At 41.0% G+C, this 17,540-nt stretch overlaps 1 protein-coding gene and 1 long non-coding RNA gene across 3 annotated transcripts in view; one reads left to right on the plus strand and one right to left on the minus strand.

Annotated features, from left to right (window-relative positions):
* PRDM10 (PR/SET domain 10) overlaps nucleotides 1-118 on the minus strand; it is a 45,668-nt gene extending 45,550 nt beyond the window's left edge. Inside the window, exon 1 of the mRNA XM_054517088.1 lies at nucleotides 40-118. The gene's annotated coding sequence lies outside the window, so the exon portion shown is untranslated. The remainder of the gene's footprint in view (nucleotides 1-39) is intronic.
* LOC118695691 (uncharacterized) lies at nucleotides 68-17,259 on the plus strand. Of its 2 annotated transcripts, XR_004981573.2 has the most exons (5): nucleotides 68-148; nucleotides 9,770-9,824; nucleotides 12,420-12,515; nucleotides 15,538-15,667; nucleotides 17,130-17,259. It is a non-coding gene; the product is annotated as an uncharacterized LOC118695691 (long non-coding RNA). The 2 variants fall into 2 exon arrangements; XR_004981572.2 differs by lacking the exon at nucleotides 12,420-12,515.
* Nucleotides 17,260-17,540: the final 281 nt, after the last annotated feature.

Genomic DNA, 17,540 nt, shown 5'->3' on the forward strand with positions numbered 1-17,540 from the left:
GGGGGGGGGGGGTGTGGGTGGTGGCCCAGGCCTCATTACCATAATCTGCCTGGCAACAGGCCGCGGCGTCGCGCGCTGATTGGCTGAAACGCCTCCACCAGCCACGGTGGGGCACAGAATTCCCCAAGGAAAGGCTTAGAGCTCCCAGGTCAGGGGGCTGAGGCGCCGGGGGGAGGGGGGGCTGGGACGACACACACCCCGATCCGCAGGAGGGGAGGGGAGCGGGGGGGGGGGGGGGGGGAGGGGGGGTGTCCTCTGCCCAGGTTTTTACTGTCACCTTCGGCTGCTGGCCGCCAATCAGAGCCCCTCTCTCATCCCCGCCAGGGATATCTTCGCCAATCAGAGCGCGCTTTTCATCGCGGCGCTCCGCCCCCGCACTGAGGGTGTGGGCGCCGCCAGCAGTGCCCCCTGCTGTGGGGTGGCGGGGGGGCGCCGCGCGCCCCCTGGTGGCAGGAAGGGGCAGGGCGGCGACACCTCCGACGTCCCACACTCCGAATTTTCCCGGACAGGTAGAACCGGGCCCATTCCCCGCTCCCTTCTGGATAAGGAGGTGACTCCCAAACTTCCCGTGAAATCCATCCGCAATGCTCTGCAGCCCCTTCAGCGCTATCTGGCAGGCCCTTGGAGCATAATTACCTAAAATTGTGTCAAAACCAGTGGATTCCACTGGAATTTTACTTAAAGCTGAAACGTGAGCTATTAATATCTGTTGAAGGTCAACCCATGAGAAAATGCCCACTAAAGGGCTCCTTCTGCCTAAAACGTCCCTAAATAGTACTCCAACAATTTTTTTCATGGTACATGTGTGTGAGTCCTAAATGTCTGCTCAAAGAAGGATAATACTATTGTTCAAAAATGTAACTAATTGGTCATTCCAGTGTGGTTACTGCCATATTTGTGTTTAGTATTTATCTATATGTATTATGGTGGCAAGGAAAAACATCCCTTTGGTATCACTCATTTGCCATTAGCGCACACTCGGGTAGCTCTTTAATCAAGTAGCACAATAGATACTTAAGCCAGACAATCCCTGTGTTTAGGGCCTTTTCGTTTTATTCTAAATGGCTTCATGGACTGTGTGTAAACCACTGTTCACTGCAGTGTGGGCAGCTACAGATCCCTCAATGGGCCATTGTGGCCAACTGACCAAAGCCCAGGAGGACAGATAGGGGAAATTTGGGTTAAATATGAATCATTACTTTTACAGAACTGGTTTTGCTCAGTCTCTGTGCTGGGAGACCAGTGAGAGGGTCAGATCTTGGTGCCATTAAATGTAACTCTCCATTAGGTCTGTCTTTTTAAAGCCTGGACTAGTCTTTTAAATTAAGAGCTGCTATTGTAAATTGAAATCATCCCCTGTTGTAATGACCCCCTTCCATGAGCAGTCAAAATTTCAAAAACAGCCCAGAGATACAAATTTTCTAAATTGTGTTTATGAACTTGATATTAAAATGTTAGATTTGGGTTTTAAACCTCAAGTCAGCAGAAATAGTTTAATTTAGAAGTTTGTTCATTTTTTTCCCCCTAACTATACTTCTTTACATCTCTGGGCAGTTATCTTAATTTAAATTGTGGGAGTCGTGGAGCCAGTTTATTTCTCTGTCCCATAGAACCAGCTTCAATTTCATTATACTGTACTGAAACTTCAGGACAGCAAGGAAACACATAAAAGCAATCAAAACTGCTTTATTTCTTATAAATTTTAAAACCTGCATGTGTTACTTTTTTAAAAAAAATCAAAGTGTATTTTTATTTACGTTTTCCAAAAGTCTCCCTAACATTTTTGAAGACTTGGTGGCTCTACCACAAGAGCTGTAGCCCCATGGTGGAATACAGAACAGTGCCCTTTCCTGAAACAGGGCTCACATTGAAAGTCATTCCACAGGTAATTTTTTTTCCCTTTGTAGTCAAATTAGTGCAAGTTTGCTGTGGATGCACCAAAGCTGCCAGATGCTGGTCTGATTCATACCCTGCAGTATCCGGCATCTGATGTAATGCCTATTGTAATTCCCACATTTGATGTGTTGTTTCTGATGTTCCAGCACAGGCTTTGTTTCCCCCACAGCCTTGTGCTGGCAGAGAGAGAGGCCTTCACGTGAGGTTAATTTATTTATTTCTAATCTGCATAGTTCAAGGGTACTACATGAAATACCCCTCTTCACCTCCAGTCTGGAAGGTGCTGTAACCCTCCTGAAAATCCTCCTTTCCCTGCTCAGCTCCCAGGCCATCAGATCCATGTCTCCATCCCTGCATCATCTCATTTGGATGCTGCTGCTGCAGCAATTTCTCTCATCTGACAGAAACCAGTTCTGCCTCTTCCCTCTGGTGACTCGAACTTTAATTTCTCCACTAGTTCCCAGATGGAAGCAAGTGTACTGACTGGCTTCTCCCCCCTTTTCAGATTCCAGGTAGAAAAGCACACTGGAACTCCACCCCATTTAATTTACTCATGAATATCTTTCTGCCCTCTTTTCCTTGGACCTCCTCACCCCTTCCTTTCACCCAGAAAAACCACTCCTAAGTCTCTGCCATAAAAAGAAGCCTCCCATACCTGGAACCTACTCCCTAAAGCTGCTCCCCAAGCCTCTCTCAGACCCCTAGACAGATTTTCTGGTTTTTCCCATCCATATGGACATTTCAGGTTTTGTTTGGGTTATTGGATTTTTCTCCATGACATAATCCCATTTTGAGGAACATATAGATTAAATATGACAAAGAAAAATGCTCAAGTGCTCTAAACTCATTTGAGTTATAGAAGCAGCCACTGCCTTCCTGGTCCTGGTGACCTCCCAGTCTCATTCTGTGCATGACAAGTAGGTACTTAGGTCTAGATTCCTAAATTAAACTGCACATGGAATTGGGCTATGCTTTGTGGCGCCCACTTCCCACCCTCATGCAAGTCAGCAGCTGGCTGTGATTTAAAACTCCAATTGAGAAGATGGAAGAACTTTAGCTCTGTCCCTGTGTCTGTTACAACCTGCTAAATTATAATGCAACTGAAATGTAATTACTTTTCCATCCTGCACAGAGAATACAAAACATAAATTCACTAGTTTAGAGTAAGCCACAATAAATTTAATTAAAATGGCCTCATGTAAAACACATACAAGTACAATAAAGGTATTTTATATTGGTTCTCAGGATCACTTCTCCCCCAAAAAATTAGTCTGTTTTTTTTAAACATGCTGAATTAACCCCTTTAACTGCAAGAAAAAAAATGACTAAAACAAGTTTGAGGGTGTTGTAATAGTATCTACATCAACTCAAAAATTTAAATTATATTTTAAATGAAAAACATACCATTAGCTGAAGCATTCACCTCATGCATTCACTATTGGCTCTCTTTTTGCCTGATTTGTACCCAACCAAGTGGCATTTCTCTTCCAATGAGAAATTGTGCCTCCAAAGAGGCACAAAAATAAGTCAGGAAACAACTTGCATCATCACCCCGCCCCCCAATCCCCCTCATATTCACTGGTCATTTGGTAAAAGATACAGCAAGTTTTAGGAAAAGGCAGCTTTTCAGTTCACTAAAATCTATTTAGCAAAGCTCTGCTGGAGTGTTGGGATAGGAAAAGTAATTCCTGATGCCAAAATGCCTGCAGAGAAAATATTTTGCCCCTCACACACCAACATCTCCCTGACTCCATTAGAACAATATTTATAAAGGCAGCTGCTGCTCCTGATGATGCCTTGACATCCCATGGTTTTAAGGAGACAAATCAACTGGGAGCTTGGCATATCATAGCTTTTGCTGCAAACTGTCTCTTTGCAAGATTCTGCAGGGTTAGAAAGGGATTTTTCCTTCTTGTGCTCAGCTGCTCCTGTGGAGCCCCAGCCTGTCCTCAGGCAGCATGTCATGGTTCCAGTCAGTCCAGTTTAGGCAAGAACAGTAACTCCAGTGCAACCCAGTTCTTCTCTGCATTGCCAGACTTGTTCATTCTTGGAGCATTTCCCAGAAATCTGTGCTGGACAGATGTAGTTCACTTTCAAATCCAGGTCAGCTACTTCTTTAGCTGGATTACTGTTAATTTAGTGCACACATTTCTTCTCTGGGAAGGATCTCAGCTACCATGATCCTGACAGCCCTAAACTGCCAGCACCCAACACTACCGGCTGATTTCCCACTGGAGTTCAGATGTCTCCATGACCCAGCCCTGGTTGTGTAGAAGCATTGTCATTAGTAGGAAATAATTTGTGCATCAACTGCAAAGTAAACACAGAGGGTGTTTGGGTTTCCTTTCCATTAATCAGGCCAGAATGACTCAGGAAACTCTCCATGCTTTTTGATATTTATGAGTTCACTAGAAAGCTAAATAAAGGTTTAATAGTCTCTATTAAAATTATTACTCTATTTAAAATTATAAAATTATTAAAATTATAGCGCATTATACAAGATTTCTAATTTTTCCAGAAGATTTGTCTCCAGCACTGGGAAAGGATTTGATCCAGCCTTTGAAAACCTTTTTCAAAATGTGGTGATGACAGTCAGCTTTCCTCCACCTCTGTCAGGAAAGAAGGGACCTTCAGAGATCTTCCTCCTGCTTCTGCATACATTTGGTAGATGAATAAAAGGGGCAACATAAAACCACATTCAGTGATAACTTATGGTAGATGTTTAGACAACAGCCACATTTTCTTTTAAAAAATTGTATTTTGAGATTTAATTTAGTACGTGTACTAACTCTAGACTCTTGTTTATCTTGGCTTTTTATAGAAGAGCTAAAAGTAAGTCTCCTGGCTGGAAAAACTGTGTGTCCTTTTTCAGGATGTATAAAGATAAAAATATTTTTCTGTCAGATGGTCAGTCTTTCTCCTTCTGCAGAAGTTAGAAATTAGAAGTCTGACCTGATGGATGTAGGAGCTCGCAGAGGGTTTCCAAGCTACCAAATCCTCTCTGTCACAGACACCTCAGTACATAACTTGAGCAGGCTTTCCCTGGTGAGAAACTGAGATGTTTATTCTTGCAGTTTTGAACAAGAAACTAAAAACATCATTGAAGACAAGTTACTTCTTTTTTCTAAAGTCTATTTCTACTTATTTCATGCCTTTTAAGTAGGGTCTTTATCCTTACCCGCAGTGTTTACTCTCCTGATGTGTTTATAGACAGCAATCACATCCTCCCTGAGGTTTGTTTTGTCAGACTACACAAACCATGTTTCTTTTGTTTCCTGCTGTCTAGCACATTCCTCATTCCCAGCTGTCTACTGAGCCCTTCTGCTCTAGTGGGGCAACAGGGCTTTTACAGAGAAGATTTCATTACAGATGATGCAGTTCTAGAAAGTGATTGATTTTTAAGGGCAAAAAACATCCCCTGGGATAGCTCCAGCTCTTATCTAAATGTCTGGATGTCCAAGCTTGTGGAAATACTCACCAGTTCCCATTCCATCCTTCAGCACCTATAGAAGATAACTAAGATTCATCTAGAGATGACATCCAGAGAGCATTCAAAAATACAGATCAGCAGGCAAGTTCAAGAGGACAAGGCAGACCTGAGTCCAAAATTAGAATCAAATTTGCATGTCATGATGGAGGCTGGTAATGAAAGTAAGACAAAATCCATTAGTAACTTACCCAATCTACAGCAATAGCACAGATTCAAGATCCATAGCCAGTTACAGTTGATACTAAGCTAAAACCCAAGACTCCTCTAGAATTACTCAGACAAGAAGCAATGGCCCTAAACTTGGCTTAAGTAGGACTCCTGGGCTTGGGTCGGGGGGGATAGTCCCAAGTGAAGCTGTTTAGGATCAGGAGGATTTATTGGTGGCCTCTGAAGTCTTACTTAGTGGTGTACTGCTGCTCAGGTGTTAAAGGTAGATCTTAGGCCTGATTTAGCCATGGGTTCTTGGAGAAGTTGGTTTTGGCTTTTTTTTCATAAAGGTATAAATCGAGTCGGTCTTAAATCTAATATTTGTATTATTACCCTATTTGTTAACAGCTTATAGGACTGGTGCACAAAAAAGAAAATACAGTTGTGGTTGGATTTTTTTTCCCCTTAATTTCAAGCCTTTACTTACCATGGTCTTAGGTTATTCTTTAATTTTTTATCATAACATTTTAAAAATTAGGTCTTTGGAAAGAAAAACACTGCTGACATTATCTTACAGCATTCTGAGATTTTAAGAAACCCCCCTTATGGGCGGCCTGCGGGTGGGGTTGTGTTGTCACCACTTGGGGACTGGGGTTTCCTGTGTGAGTTCTGACCGTGCAGCAGGTGCTGTCTGAAGAGATCCTAGGACTGGTGTCATTTTGGACTACATTCAAAGTATTTTTGCAGCATGGTTCTTTGCAGTCGGATGTGTCCTTCAAGAGGGTAGTTGTCTGGGTAGAAGAGAAATGTTTGTTTAGTGAGTGATTAGTTTAAAAGGAGGGAATGTTTTCCAACTTAACTGAGTTGGAAGTTAAGTATATTCCACCCACACTGTAGACAGGTATATGAATACCTTTGAAAACACCTGGTTTAGGAGAACAGGAGGAATCAAATGGAGCAAGTGCCAGGATTTTTCAGGGAGTTAAGGCTGCCTTATCTCTGAAGCTGATAAAAACCAAATGATATCATTCCAGACAGCCATTAAGATTGAAGCTGCGGCCTCTGCCTCGGTGAAGATGGCTACAAATAAGAAACTTCTGTAGTCACACAGACAGGAAAAACATAAGATTGTGCTGTTCAGGGGGAAAGCACAGGCCTGCCCAGAGCAGGGAATGCTGTCAGGGCTTCTGCTGTGCTTCAGTCAAACACTGGAGGAAGGATGCAGATACTGTAGCCTGGGAAGAAATAACAAATTTGCTTCCCCAAAATCTTTTAGTGAACAGAACATAACCTTTTGAGCTAGTCTTTTTTCAGGAAATAATCTTCATTGTCAAAGTTCAGGTGATGTTATCCAGGTGCACCCAAATGTTATGTACTCCAGGTGTGCCCAGGCACCTGGCAAGCCTGACCCAAAACAAAGGTGCTTTTTTTCAAAGCAGCAGATTTACATGGTTAAGTTAGGACAGGACTTTGCATTTCTCTGTTATTATGGAATTGTTAAACTGTTGCTTTGAATTCCTGTAACTCCAGCCTGCACATAGTGGAAAAATTCCAGATTTGCTTGCCTGAGCATGAGGCTGCAGTTCACAATAAAAGATTTGCTGCAGTTCCAGCTGATAGCGCGGTGTGTCCTGCATCATGTTGGGTTTGCTCTGCCTGCTCTGCCTTCATTTTGCAGGGATCCCCCTGGAGACTTGTTTCCAGAGTTTTGCTGTTAGAATACAACTGGTATTTCACAGGGCTCTTAAATCTGTTTACTTGGGAAGACTGTCTCTAAAGCCAGTATACCCCACTGGGAGCTCAGGTAGGATCTGGACTCTTCAAGTTTATCAAAAGAGCCCAGACATTGATCCCTAATTTCCAAAATGTGCTGCTTAGTACATTTGCCTGAATAATAGAGCATGGTAATAGCAATGGCACTTCTCAAGGCAAATGTTGAGTATTTTTAATCAAGAAACTTGGCAGCTGCAGGCCCAGTCCCTCAGAAGCTGATTTTTACACTGAAATGTTGTTGCCACTGTGGTAAGATTATCTTGAAAGTTATTCTTATAATTGCTGAGGTATTCAGGAAGGCAAAGAACAGGAATAGGCCTAAGATGACAAGGTCATTTTTCACTACTTGGATCAGTTTAATATGGGCTGAATTAATCTCTCTGGCAAGTTCTGTTTCACTCAAGAATACCCTAAAAGTTGAATGAGCTGCTTCACATCTTAGTGGTTCTCCTCAACCTCAAAAGGTTGTAAATGCACAGAGAAGCTGTGGCTGCCCCATCCCTGGAAGTGTTTATGGCCATGTTGGATGCTCCATGTTGGAGCAACCTGGTCTAGTGGAAGGTCTCCCCTGCCCATGGAAGGGGTGGAATGAGATGGGCTTTGAGGTCCCCTTTCAATCCAAAACATTCTGGGATTCTGGGATTTCCTGTATTCTTCTTTGCACTGAATTCCACATCCTGGCTCCCCTTTTCTGCTCTTTCCTCATTAATTCCCTGCAGAACTTTTAGGAACTGTGCTGGTGATGCTGTTTCTCTTTTTTTCCCATCACTTACCTAGTTTTATTTTTTACCTGCTCACTTTCTCTTTTAGTGTAGAAAAAAGTATTTAAAAACTCTTATTTAATTTAGTATAGAGCAACTGTAACATAGCAAAACCACACAGAAGGTGTAATGAAGACTAAATGTCAATTCAATATTTTTGTGACACCTGCTGGGAATTTATCTCCTTTCAAAGTTTTTCTCCAGGTTTTATTTCACAGCTGACATGTTGGTTGATAACAGAAATATGAAATAAAAAGGAATGAAAGAGCCCTCTGCTGTACAGAATGCTGACTTCTCTTGGCGTGGAACACTCAATAGTGAATCATGCAATTGTTAAAAAGCTATTGACAAACATTGGAGTTGAAGGTGGCAAAAAGACATAATGTGCCATATTTTTCCTTCCCTGACTTTAAAGAAACATCTTCCCAACAAAGACAACAACTTACCTAGCCATAAACTCATTTGAATCTTATTTTTCATTGCTGTACTTCTTGGATTCTCCTTTGGTAAATTATTTCCTGCCCCATGCCAGATGCTGTTTCCATTCACAATGAAGTAACAGTCCTCTGTGAGTGATATCATAGTACCATACCACAGTCCTTATTGTGACTTCTCAAACTTACCACACTGAAATACGTTCTTTGTTGATTGTTTGGGGACTTTCAGATCTGGGGTTTGACTGAAGTCAGTCTAACAAAAACAACAACAACAACAAAAAAAAGAGAACAGAGCCTGGAGAAATTGGACGGTTTGCAATATGCAAGAAAAACATGGAAACAAAAAGAAGGGCAAAACCAAAAAGTTTGACTCTTTGATACATTCTTGTACTGACAGAGGGAAAGCTTGAAATAAGTCTTGTGTAAGTCATTGTTTTTTAGGTTTTGAGATGGTACAAATATTTAATTACTGACCCTGCCAAGAGATCTACCCATGTGCTTTTTCTAGATGATCCAGCTGATGCTGGATCAGTACATGGTGCTGGCCAGGGGAACACCTGGCTTGGGGGCTGCTCCCCTTTTACCACCCCACATGTGCTTCCTGGCCAGAGCTCTGCACCCATGTGCCAAAGGAAGTGTATCCAAATACAAATAATTTCTATTCTATTTCTATTTTCTATTCTATTCTAGTCTATTTCTATTTCTAATTTCTATTTCTATTCTATTTCTACAAATTATCACCCTGATCCCAGGTTTACACCTTTCTAAACATAGACAAGGAACTTTGCAGTTGCCTGCTGTGATCTGTATTTTTTATCTCATGCTGATGCACTTCCATCCTTTGCTGGGATAAGGTTTATGAAAACTGGTGGATGTGTTTTTGCCAGTGTCTGTGTGCATACAAGTGATTCTTTTGAAGGGTTATGTACCGATATATATTCTAGAAGACAGAACAAATGGAAGGAATCTGGTTGAGTTACTTAAGTTCTGATCATGCAAGGATTGGAGCACTCTGAATTTTAACTACAGATTAGAGTACTTGCATCACCAGGTCCCTGTAAGGTTGCAGAGGTGTATCTGTGTGTATATGTGTTTAAGCATAAATTGATCTCAAGACATAATTATATATACTTATTTTCTCCCCTGTTAGAAGTAAAATAGTAGCTGTGAAAAAGAAAGGGAGATGGAAGACTTGTGCAATTGATTAGCGAACATTGATTTAACATCTTTGCTAAGCAGCTTTTTTTTTTTTGATTGCTTTTTAGCCTTCTCAGTTGACAAAGAATTGGCAAATGGGCTTGTCATCCAGCTGTATTTTCAGTAAGTATGGAAAAGGTCTTGTTAGACATCTTAACAGAAATGAGGGTGTTATTTATATATCCAGCAAAATATTGATGTGTTTAAATATGCTGATCTATAAGATTTTAGAAAATAGAAAACATGGTCAAATTTTGCCTTTATTGTTGTCCACTGAGACTGTACCAAGTAGTACACTGAGGAAGAATTTAGCCAAAAGGAGTTTTGAGGGAAACTATTAAAATACAGGTAAATTAAGATATCTGCTGACCCTAAGAATCTGCATTCATGTGGCAAAGGATTCATTCTCACACTGCAATGCTTTCTGATAGATATTTTTGTATCATCATTTCCCATTTTAAATTAAGCTCTTAAATCCCAAAGGGGAATTAACTACCATCCGTTTGCATTTTAAAGTGAAAACTCAAACCTCAATAGAGTGCTCTACTTAAGACTCCTTTTCTATAACTTAGCCAGTGAGCTACATTTTGGTGGAGATCTTGGGGAGTCAACCAAGTGACTGGGACAAGGCAGGAACGCCTAGAGTTGGAGGAAGCCTAGTAATTTGCTTCCAAAAACACTGAATACACTGATATCAGTGTGAAGCTCTCCTTCAAAATGGTGTTTTTCATTATTGTGGGGCAAAATGTCTTTAATTTTGGGGGAGAAAAGAGATCTTCAAGCCTTGGCAAGCTTTGAGTGGTGAAAGATGCAGGCTGTTCTCTCTTCCTATGAGGGAAAATCATGGTAAAATAAAAGGAGCAAGTTCAAATTCAGCCTTTTGCAAGATATGGGAAAAGACTATTGGAAAGTTGCAGAACAGAGACTTAGTTAAAGATCTCTCAGGAGCTGACTCAACTTCTGTGAAAATGTGATTCAGAAAGAGGCTGTTCTCCCCCTCAGGCCAAGTGTTTGGGGTGAAAGGTGTAGGCGGCCCCCTCCGCCCCTTGGAGACACTGGGATTCAGCTTCTACTTACATGTCCTAGTTCTTTTCAGCTGTGTCCTGCTCTTTGCCTTTATTCAACTGACACTGACTTCAAATACATGTATTTCTGTATTTCTTATCACCAAGAGAACCTATATTCAAACTTCCTGCTGCTTTGGGAGTTTAAAACCTGCCAAAGCACTGCTGCATCTCACTTCTTGTGGCCCTCCAAAGAACTCTGTTTCAAAGGTTATAAAAACCCTGGAGCCAATATGAAGCATTTCTCTTGAATGAGTTTGTAAGTCAATAGTGCTGTAGAGCCCTGGGTGTATTTGGAGCATTGAAATAAAGAACTTGTAGAGCAAGGTCTGCAAATATGAATTCCTGTGACTGGGAATTCCTGTATCCTACTGATTTTCCTCCGACTATCAGTGGAAGACCAGGCTGCTGCTCAGAAAAGACCCTACAGCTCCTTCCCAATGTCGGGTCTGGTAATAGTGCTGGAGGCGAAGCTGCAGGTCCTGTGTCTCCAGGTGTGCATTTCGAGCACCTAAAATCAATATTCATGTGTTGAAATAAGAAGGATGACTCGGTGTTTGAGAACTGTGAGGCCCCAATGATTGTAACAGGAAATGTCTTAATATTTGTTTAAATAGAATGATTCAAACTGCAGCCTTCTGTGCTGATACCAAATTAAAGTAAGGAGGGGATTTTTGAAGCTATTCTGCTTTTAAGTGCAACAGGGAAAAAAAAAAAAAACACTTAAAGGTACCATGCAGCTGACGGAAAACTACAGTTCCAGTAATTTGTATTATCAGACATGATGTGTCTCCTAGACATTTTAAATTCCTTATTGCCTGTTCCTGTGTCATAAGTTCCTCATACACCTTGTTCTTGCAAACTGAGTAACTGCTCAAACAAGTGATTGGGGGTGAAATAAAAGGTGACTTTGGTGTGCCGTGAAACAGCTTGTTAGCACAGGCAATTCCATGAGGCCTGATGGAACAGATGCTGAATCAGACCTGATTGCAGAGGGAGGAATCAATTTTTTGCTGTTGAATTACACTTATCTTCAAAGATGCAAATGATTCCACATTTATTCAGCAGGACAAGTCCTGAGGTTTTTATATTCCATGTTGTTCATTGCTGTGCCATTTGTTGCGATGATTTGGCTTTTAATCTACCAATGAATACTGAATGAAGAATTAAATCATGAATCAGATCTCTTCTGTTACTTGCCAGTAACACAAGCCATTTTTATTTTCAATTTCAGGTTTCTTTTACAGTAGAGGACAGAAATAAATTATGAGTGAAAAGAAGTTAAAATTATTCTTCTCAAGCAAGTCTCCTGTATCAATGCTTAATCCTTCCATTATGTCTGATGTCATTAATCATTCTACTGTAATATTTGACACAATCATTTGTGGGACAAATGAGGATCTAATATAAAAGCTGCAATAATACTGACTTATGTGGAACTGCAGCTAATTATAACATATTTGAATTTTCATCTTTCATTAAAGACCTCTGTAAAATGAACAACCTTTCACACTGCTGAAATGACTGAGACAGGAAAGCAGAGGAGGGGTGAGGGAAGAAACATCCAAGGACAACAGGAGAAATCTCAGCACCGTAATGAGCCAATATCAGTTGTTGATAGATTCTTTTTAATTGTGGGCTTTTTCTCTTTCAGACATCTTCTCTACCACAGCTGTGGGACTCAGCTTATTTAGGCTGGAATGGTTTGGTTGCTTTGATTCATGAACGACTGACTCTGCCATCTTCAGAGGTTAAACATTGCTTCAGTCTTCACAGGTGGACTAGAAGAGATAAAGGAGACAGGATGCCATTGCAGGATGATATGTCTCATCAAGCAAGAGGATGAGAGTTCACTAAATATTTTCTGCAAAGCAGCCTCTCCTTCCTCTCTCCCCACCACGTCTTCTCTGTGCCTTTACTTGTAGACCTCTAGAACCTGAATCTTTTGAGTTCTCTCTTGAAGTGTCACGTTCAATGTTTGGGTTCAGTTCCTTGGAGAAACATCAGGCATTGCTCTGCCTTGAGATCCTGCCAGTGCTCAAAGCCTCGGATCCATCTGTAGAGAGAAAATGAGCAGCATAAATTCCCAGTTTGTATATTAGCTAAAAAGGTGGCTAGTGTCTGCTATTTCTGTTTTTGGGATCCTCAGTCTGAATGTGGGCTCATTACTCTATTGAATTATATATCAGAAGTAATTTCTTTTCCTGGAAGTGAATCCTACATACGTGCAAATCTATTCCAAAACGGATTCCTCCTGTCTCTCAGATGTTGCTTTTGCCTTGGATAGTCTTCAGAAAAACAAATTGTCCGATTAAGTTCACCAATGGTTTTGCCCCCCATCTAGAAATGACAGGAGATCATAGATTTAGCACATTTTCTGGATGCTGAGATTCATATGCAGAGTGTTGAAGGAGCAGCAGCTTTCCTTAGCAGCCACTCTTGTGCTACCCTTAAGCATCCTGGATTAATGCTTAAGGGCAGCATTTTTCATTTTCCAATGCAATTGAACCTTTCTGTGCTGGTGCTTCAGCAAAGCTGTAATATCTCCAAACCTAACAGAAGGGTTATTTTGAAGTTTTCAGTTACAGGAGTATTAATGCCAGGCTTGTTTCCTCAACAGTCTGTTATATGCTGTAGGCAAGGACTGTGCTGTTTGAGGTGAATACAGCACAAACTGCTGTGCAGATCTGCCCACTTCAGATATGTCAGTGGAAGCCAGATGAATGACACTGTTTCAGGCATGGACCAGAGCAGTGGGAAAATGGCTAGCAAGAGTTAAGGGTTTATTGGTATAATGAAGGGTAGATTTTCTCCCTTCCTTGCCAATCCCTTTTAAAGAAGTCTCTGAGCAGAAACAAAGGCTTACTGTCCACCACTATTTACTGTGTAACTTCTTTTCACAGATTTCTGTGCTGGTTTTCTCACGTCTGCAGTTTTTCCATTTATCCCTGTTTTTATGGTATGACCCCACTTGCTATGCATCTGTTCTTAGTTATTCTCCATCCTTTCACTCTTCTAAACCTCACTGTATTCCTCTAGAAATCACCTTTTTGTTTTTAAGCTCCTGTCTGCCTCTCAATGTTTCTGCATTTTTTGTTACCATCTTTCTATGGAGCATCTTTGTTCTCACTGTATATCTTAAGCCCAGTTTCTTCAGCAGTTTCCTTCATCTCACTGCTGCTGGACTTCCTACATCTTGTCCCCACTGTGTCATTTTGAGTCACAAATGGAAGGCTGAGCTGCAAGGCTGCAAGAACCCTGGACTTCCATACAGAAGTGCTGTAGCCAAATACAGATGTCCAATTCCAGACGAGGCTGGCAACCTTCTGATGTTATTTTTGAGTCTGGAGAAATTTTATGTCCCACAGGCACTTAAATAGCTGGATGTTGGATCAAGTTTGAGTTGGCTAGTAACAGTTTTGCATTGCTTTCTGCCTGTTACACAGCCTTGATGATAGGTAGAGGTCTTGCCTGAAGGGCAGGATGGCTCCAGATGAGTTGGGGCAGTTAGGTGGGCATCATTTGTGCACTATATTTTTCCTAGAAGCACTGCTTAGTATTTCTCATATTGCTGAATTGTATTCAGCAGTAGTACAATTGGAGTATGATTATGATACTCCAGTAATAAGCAATAGGTAGTTCTTTACTTAATCCCACCACATTCTTAAGTTGTTTCTAACTTCAGTTTGCATTCTACCTCCTAAAATGCAGATTGACTCAATTCTACCTCTGCAAGCTCTACCTTGCACATACCTGTCACACAGAACTAGTACGAATGATGCGATCCCCCTTTTAAATCTTCAATCAAATTTAGCTGTATAGGATTACAATTCACTGGTTAGACTAATATTACACTTTAATTTCAGGAATTCAAGAGAATGGTGGGAATCTTCAAAGATTTCCTCACTTCTCCTGAACTCATTCTCCAGGTACTGAAAGGATCTCAATTCGTAAGTTTTGTAAAGTTGCTGCTTTAATGAGAGAATTTAATGGTACGAGGTGCATTCCTTGATGACTTCTGTTTGCTCTTTTTATCATGAATTTAACATTACTCTTTCAGAGCGCATTTTTGCAATCACAAATATGCTCTTTTTGTTTACACGATCATGGTCTTGCAAGTGAAAAGGGGCAGAGATGATCACTTGAAACATTTCTTACAGAATAAACATTGGCAGCCAAAGGTGAGGATGAGATTCTCAGTGCTTCATTAGCCCAGATGTCCTGGAAAAGGCACTAAGAGCTCCAGAACTTGGGTAAAACGGGATTCTTGGAAGTAAATGTAAGCTGTCGCCTACCTAACAGGTTTAACAGCAGCAGAGGTGTCTTAGGGAATGCTGCAGCCTTGGAGCATTGATTCAAATTGGTGCTGTTGTCACAGGCAACAGACAAGTACCAGTGCTCATGTGAAACAGACCTCTGCGCTGAATTAAACATGGCCATCATGTCACTATGCCTGCAGTGACCTGTGTGGACAGGTGGCTGAAAAAAGCCATCTCCAAATCCTTTCCATGCTAAAAGCCTTTGTGTTTTTTCCAACTGATGGAATTCCATTTGCATCTTGCTGGAGGCTCTTATCTCAATCTCTCTCCCTGCCATCCTGCAGTCATATGAATTTAGTTGCACGTAGAGCTCCTGATCATCACCAAGGAATGACCAAGGTCTTGGAGATAAAACCTTTTTTTCTGGGGACTTTTTGTCCTGGTAGGACTGATCTCTCTGTATGAAAGGAAATGTGTTATTCTTCAAACTTTCATTTCTCACTTGCTTTTTAGGCAGTGAACTGAGCACTGATGGCCTTGGCTCTTGAAGAGGAATATCCTGTGTTGCAGCCTCACTGCAGCACTTCAGCTCTAACACCCTGGTGTATCTACAGTTCAGGACTAGGAGCAGGTGAGGATGCAGGTAAGTTTGTACCTCATACTTATCAGAGAGACTTCTCCAAGAGTCACCAGATTTAAAGTTTTTCAGAAAAACAAGGATCACACTGTTGGAGTCAGTGCTGTGAACATAAATTCTCACCAAGCACTATGTAAATATTAAAAGTAAATAATTTTATATAGCACTTTAAATACTATATAAATTCAACCTTGAATGAAAGTCCCATCCCAAAGATTTATAAAGAACTTGTACATTTTAGCCTGGGGAAAAAAAACCATCCCTCCTTTTTAAGTAAAGGGAAAAGCCTAACTCAGAATTGTCTTGTTATTTACTCCTGTATTCATATTGCACATTAAAATACTTACATAAAATGTATCAGTTTTCAAAAGCAACTTGTTACTCTGTTTTTCAACTGAACTTGGCCAGACTAAAAGGAAAATTATATATGCCAGAGGACTCAGTAAAAGAGATTTAAGGGTTTTCAAATAGTGTAAGAAAGAGACTGTAGTAAGTGACCAGTGGAACAGTCAGCAATTTTAATTAAAACAGGACTGCTTATTGATCTGTCATACAGATTTACCCCATCTGCAACATTTCAGCAATGTTCCTATTTCAGAAAACAGCACTTGTAAGAGCCAGCAAAGAATATGGAAGTTAAGAATGGAAATGTTTTGTAACTGGGACATTCTGTGCGAAGATCTTTTTCCATCCCATTTAAGCACCTTGCATATCTTCACACAAAAATGAAAGCAAATATATGGAATCTATACGATAGTCTATCCTCGTCTAGTGGAAGGTGTCCCTGCCCATGGCAGGGGCCAGGAACGAGATGAGCTTTTCCAACCCAAACCATTCTGTGATTCCATGATACTGCTTTTCTAACTTAATGCCAATGGGTTGACTGCACATCAGTGTGAAAAAAAATCCATCAAGTCTAAAATATATTGCTATTTTTAAAGATCTTATGTTCTTGAAACAAGTGGGATCTTTAGCGGTTGCATCTTCAAGGTGGTCATTTGTCATCCCTGAGCTGACTGACCCACATTTCCATTGGGAAAACCAAGGAAAGTACTAAAAAGGGGCTAATAAATGCTCTGCACACATATGGAAGGTCTGTGGTATCAGCAACTACACTTGATAGATCTGCTTTTTTCCTGAAGGTTTTGCTTATTTGAAAATTCTAATTATTTTAAATTTCCATTTTTAAAGTAACATGGTGAAATTAAAATACCCTCGATGCAATTTGGCACAAAAACCTGGTTTTAAAGCCAGAAATATGTCCTGAAATAGCAGCACTAGCAGTGGCAGAACATCTGCACTGGAAGAAACTGCTGCTGTACTCTGATTCAAAAGAAACACAAACTGAAGGTGGTGATGGTGATGTGTCTGTTTTTTACTTAAACACATGCATGTTATTTAAAGTTTATGGAGAGCTGTGCTGTGTTTACTGAGCAGCTTGTGTAGCAACACATGTGATGTCTTCCAGGTAGTGTTTGGTGAGCACCTGGTGTTGGCAGCAGGATGAAGCCATCAAGATTATCATTCTTATCATTCAACAGCTGTATTTTAAGAAAAAAAAATAAAGAAGGACCTATGTATTGAGTTTTATTATGAAACCCAAATGGCTGGGAACTTGATGCTTGCACATGGGTCGAGAGCTTTGAGAAATTTGGGATAGATGTAGAGACGGTTTTTTGAGTGGGAAACATCATTGTTTTATTTTTAGATGAGGAAAACGCCTCAGTAGGTTTTTATTACCCCAGAATGTTCCTGCTCACCGCAGTGGTGAGGTGAAGCGTTTAGCGTACAAATGGCCATACCAGCCACGGCCTTTTCCGGTGCTCGCTATACGGAGTTTTTCCTCGGGACTGGCTTCTGTAGCAGCCTGATGTGGCAA

Source organism: Molothrus ater, chromosome 22 (assembly GCF_012460135.2).
Source record: "Molothrus ater isolate BHLD 08-10-18 breed brown headed cowbird chromosome 22, BPBGC_Mater_1.1, whole genome shotgun sequence".
Classification (NCBI taxonomy): Eukaryota; Metazoa; Chordata; class Aves; order Passeriformes; family Icteridae; genus Molothrus; species Molothrus ater.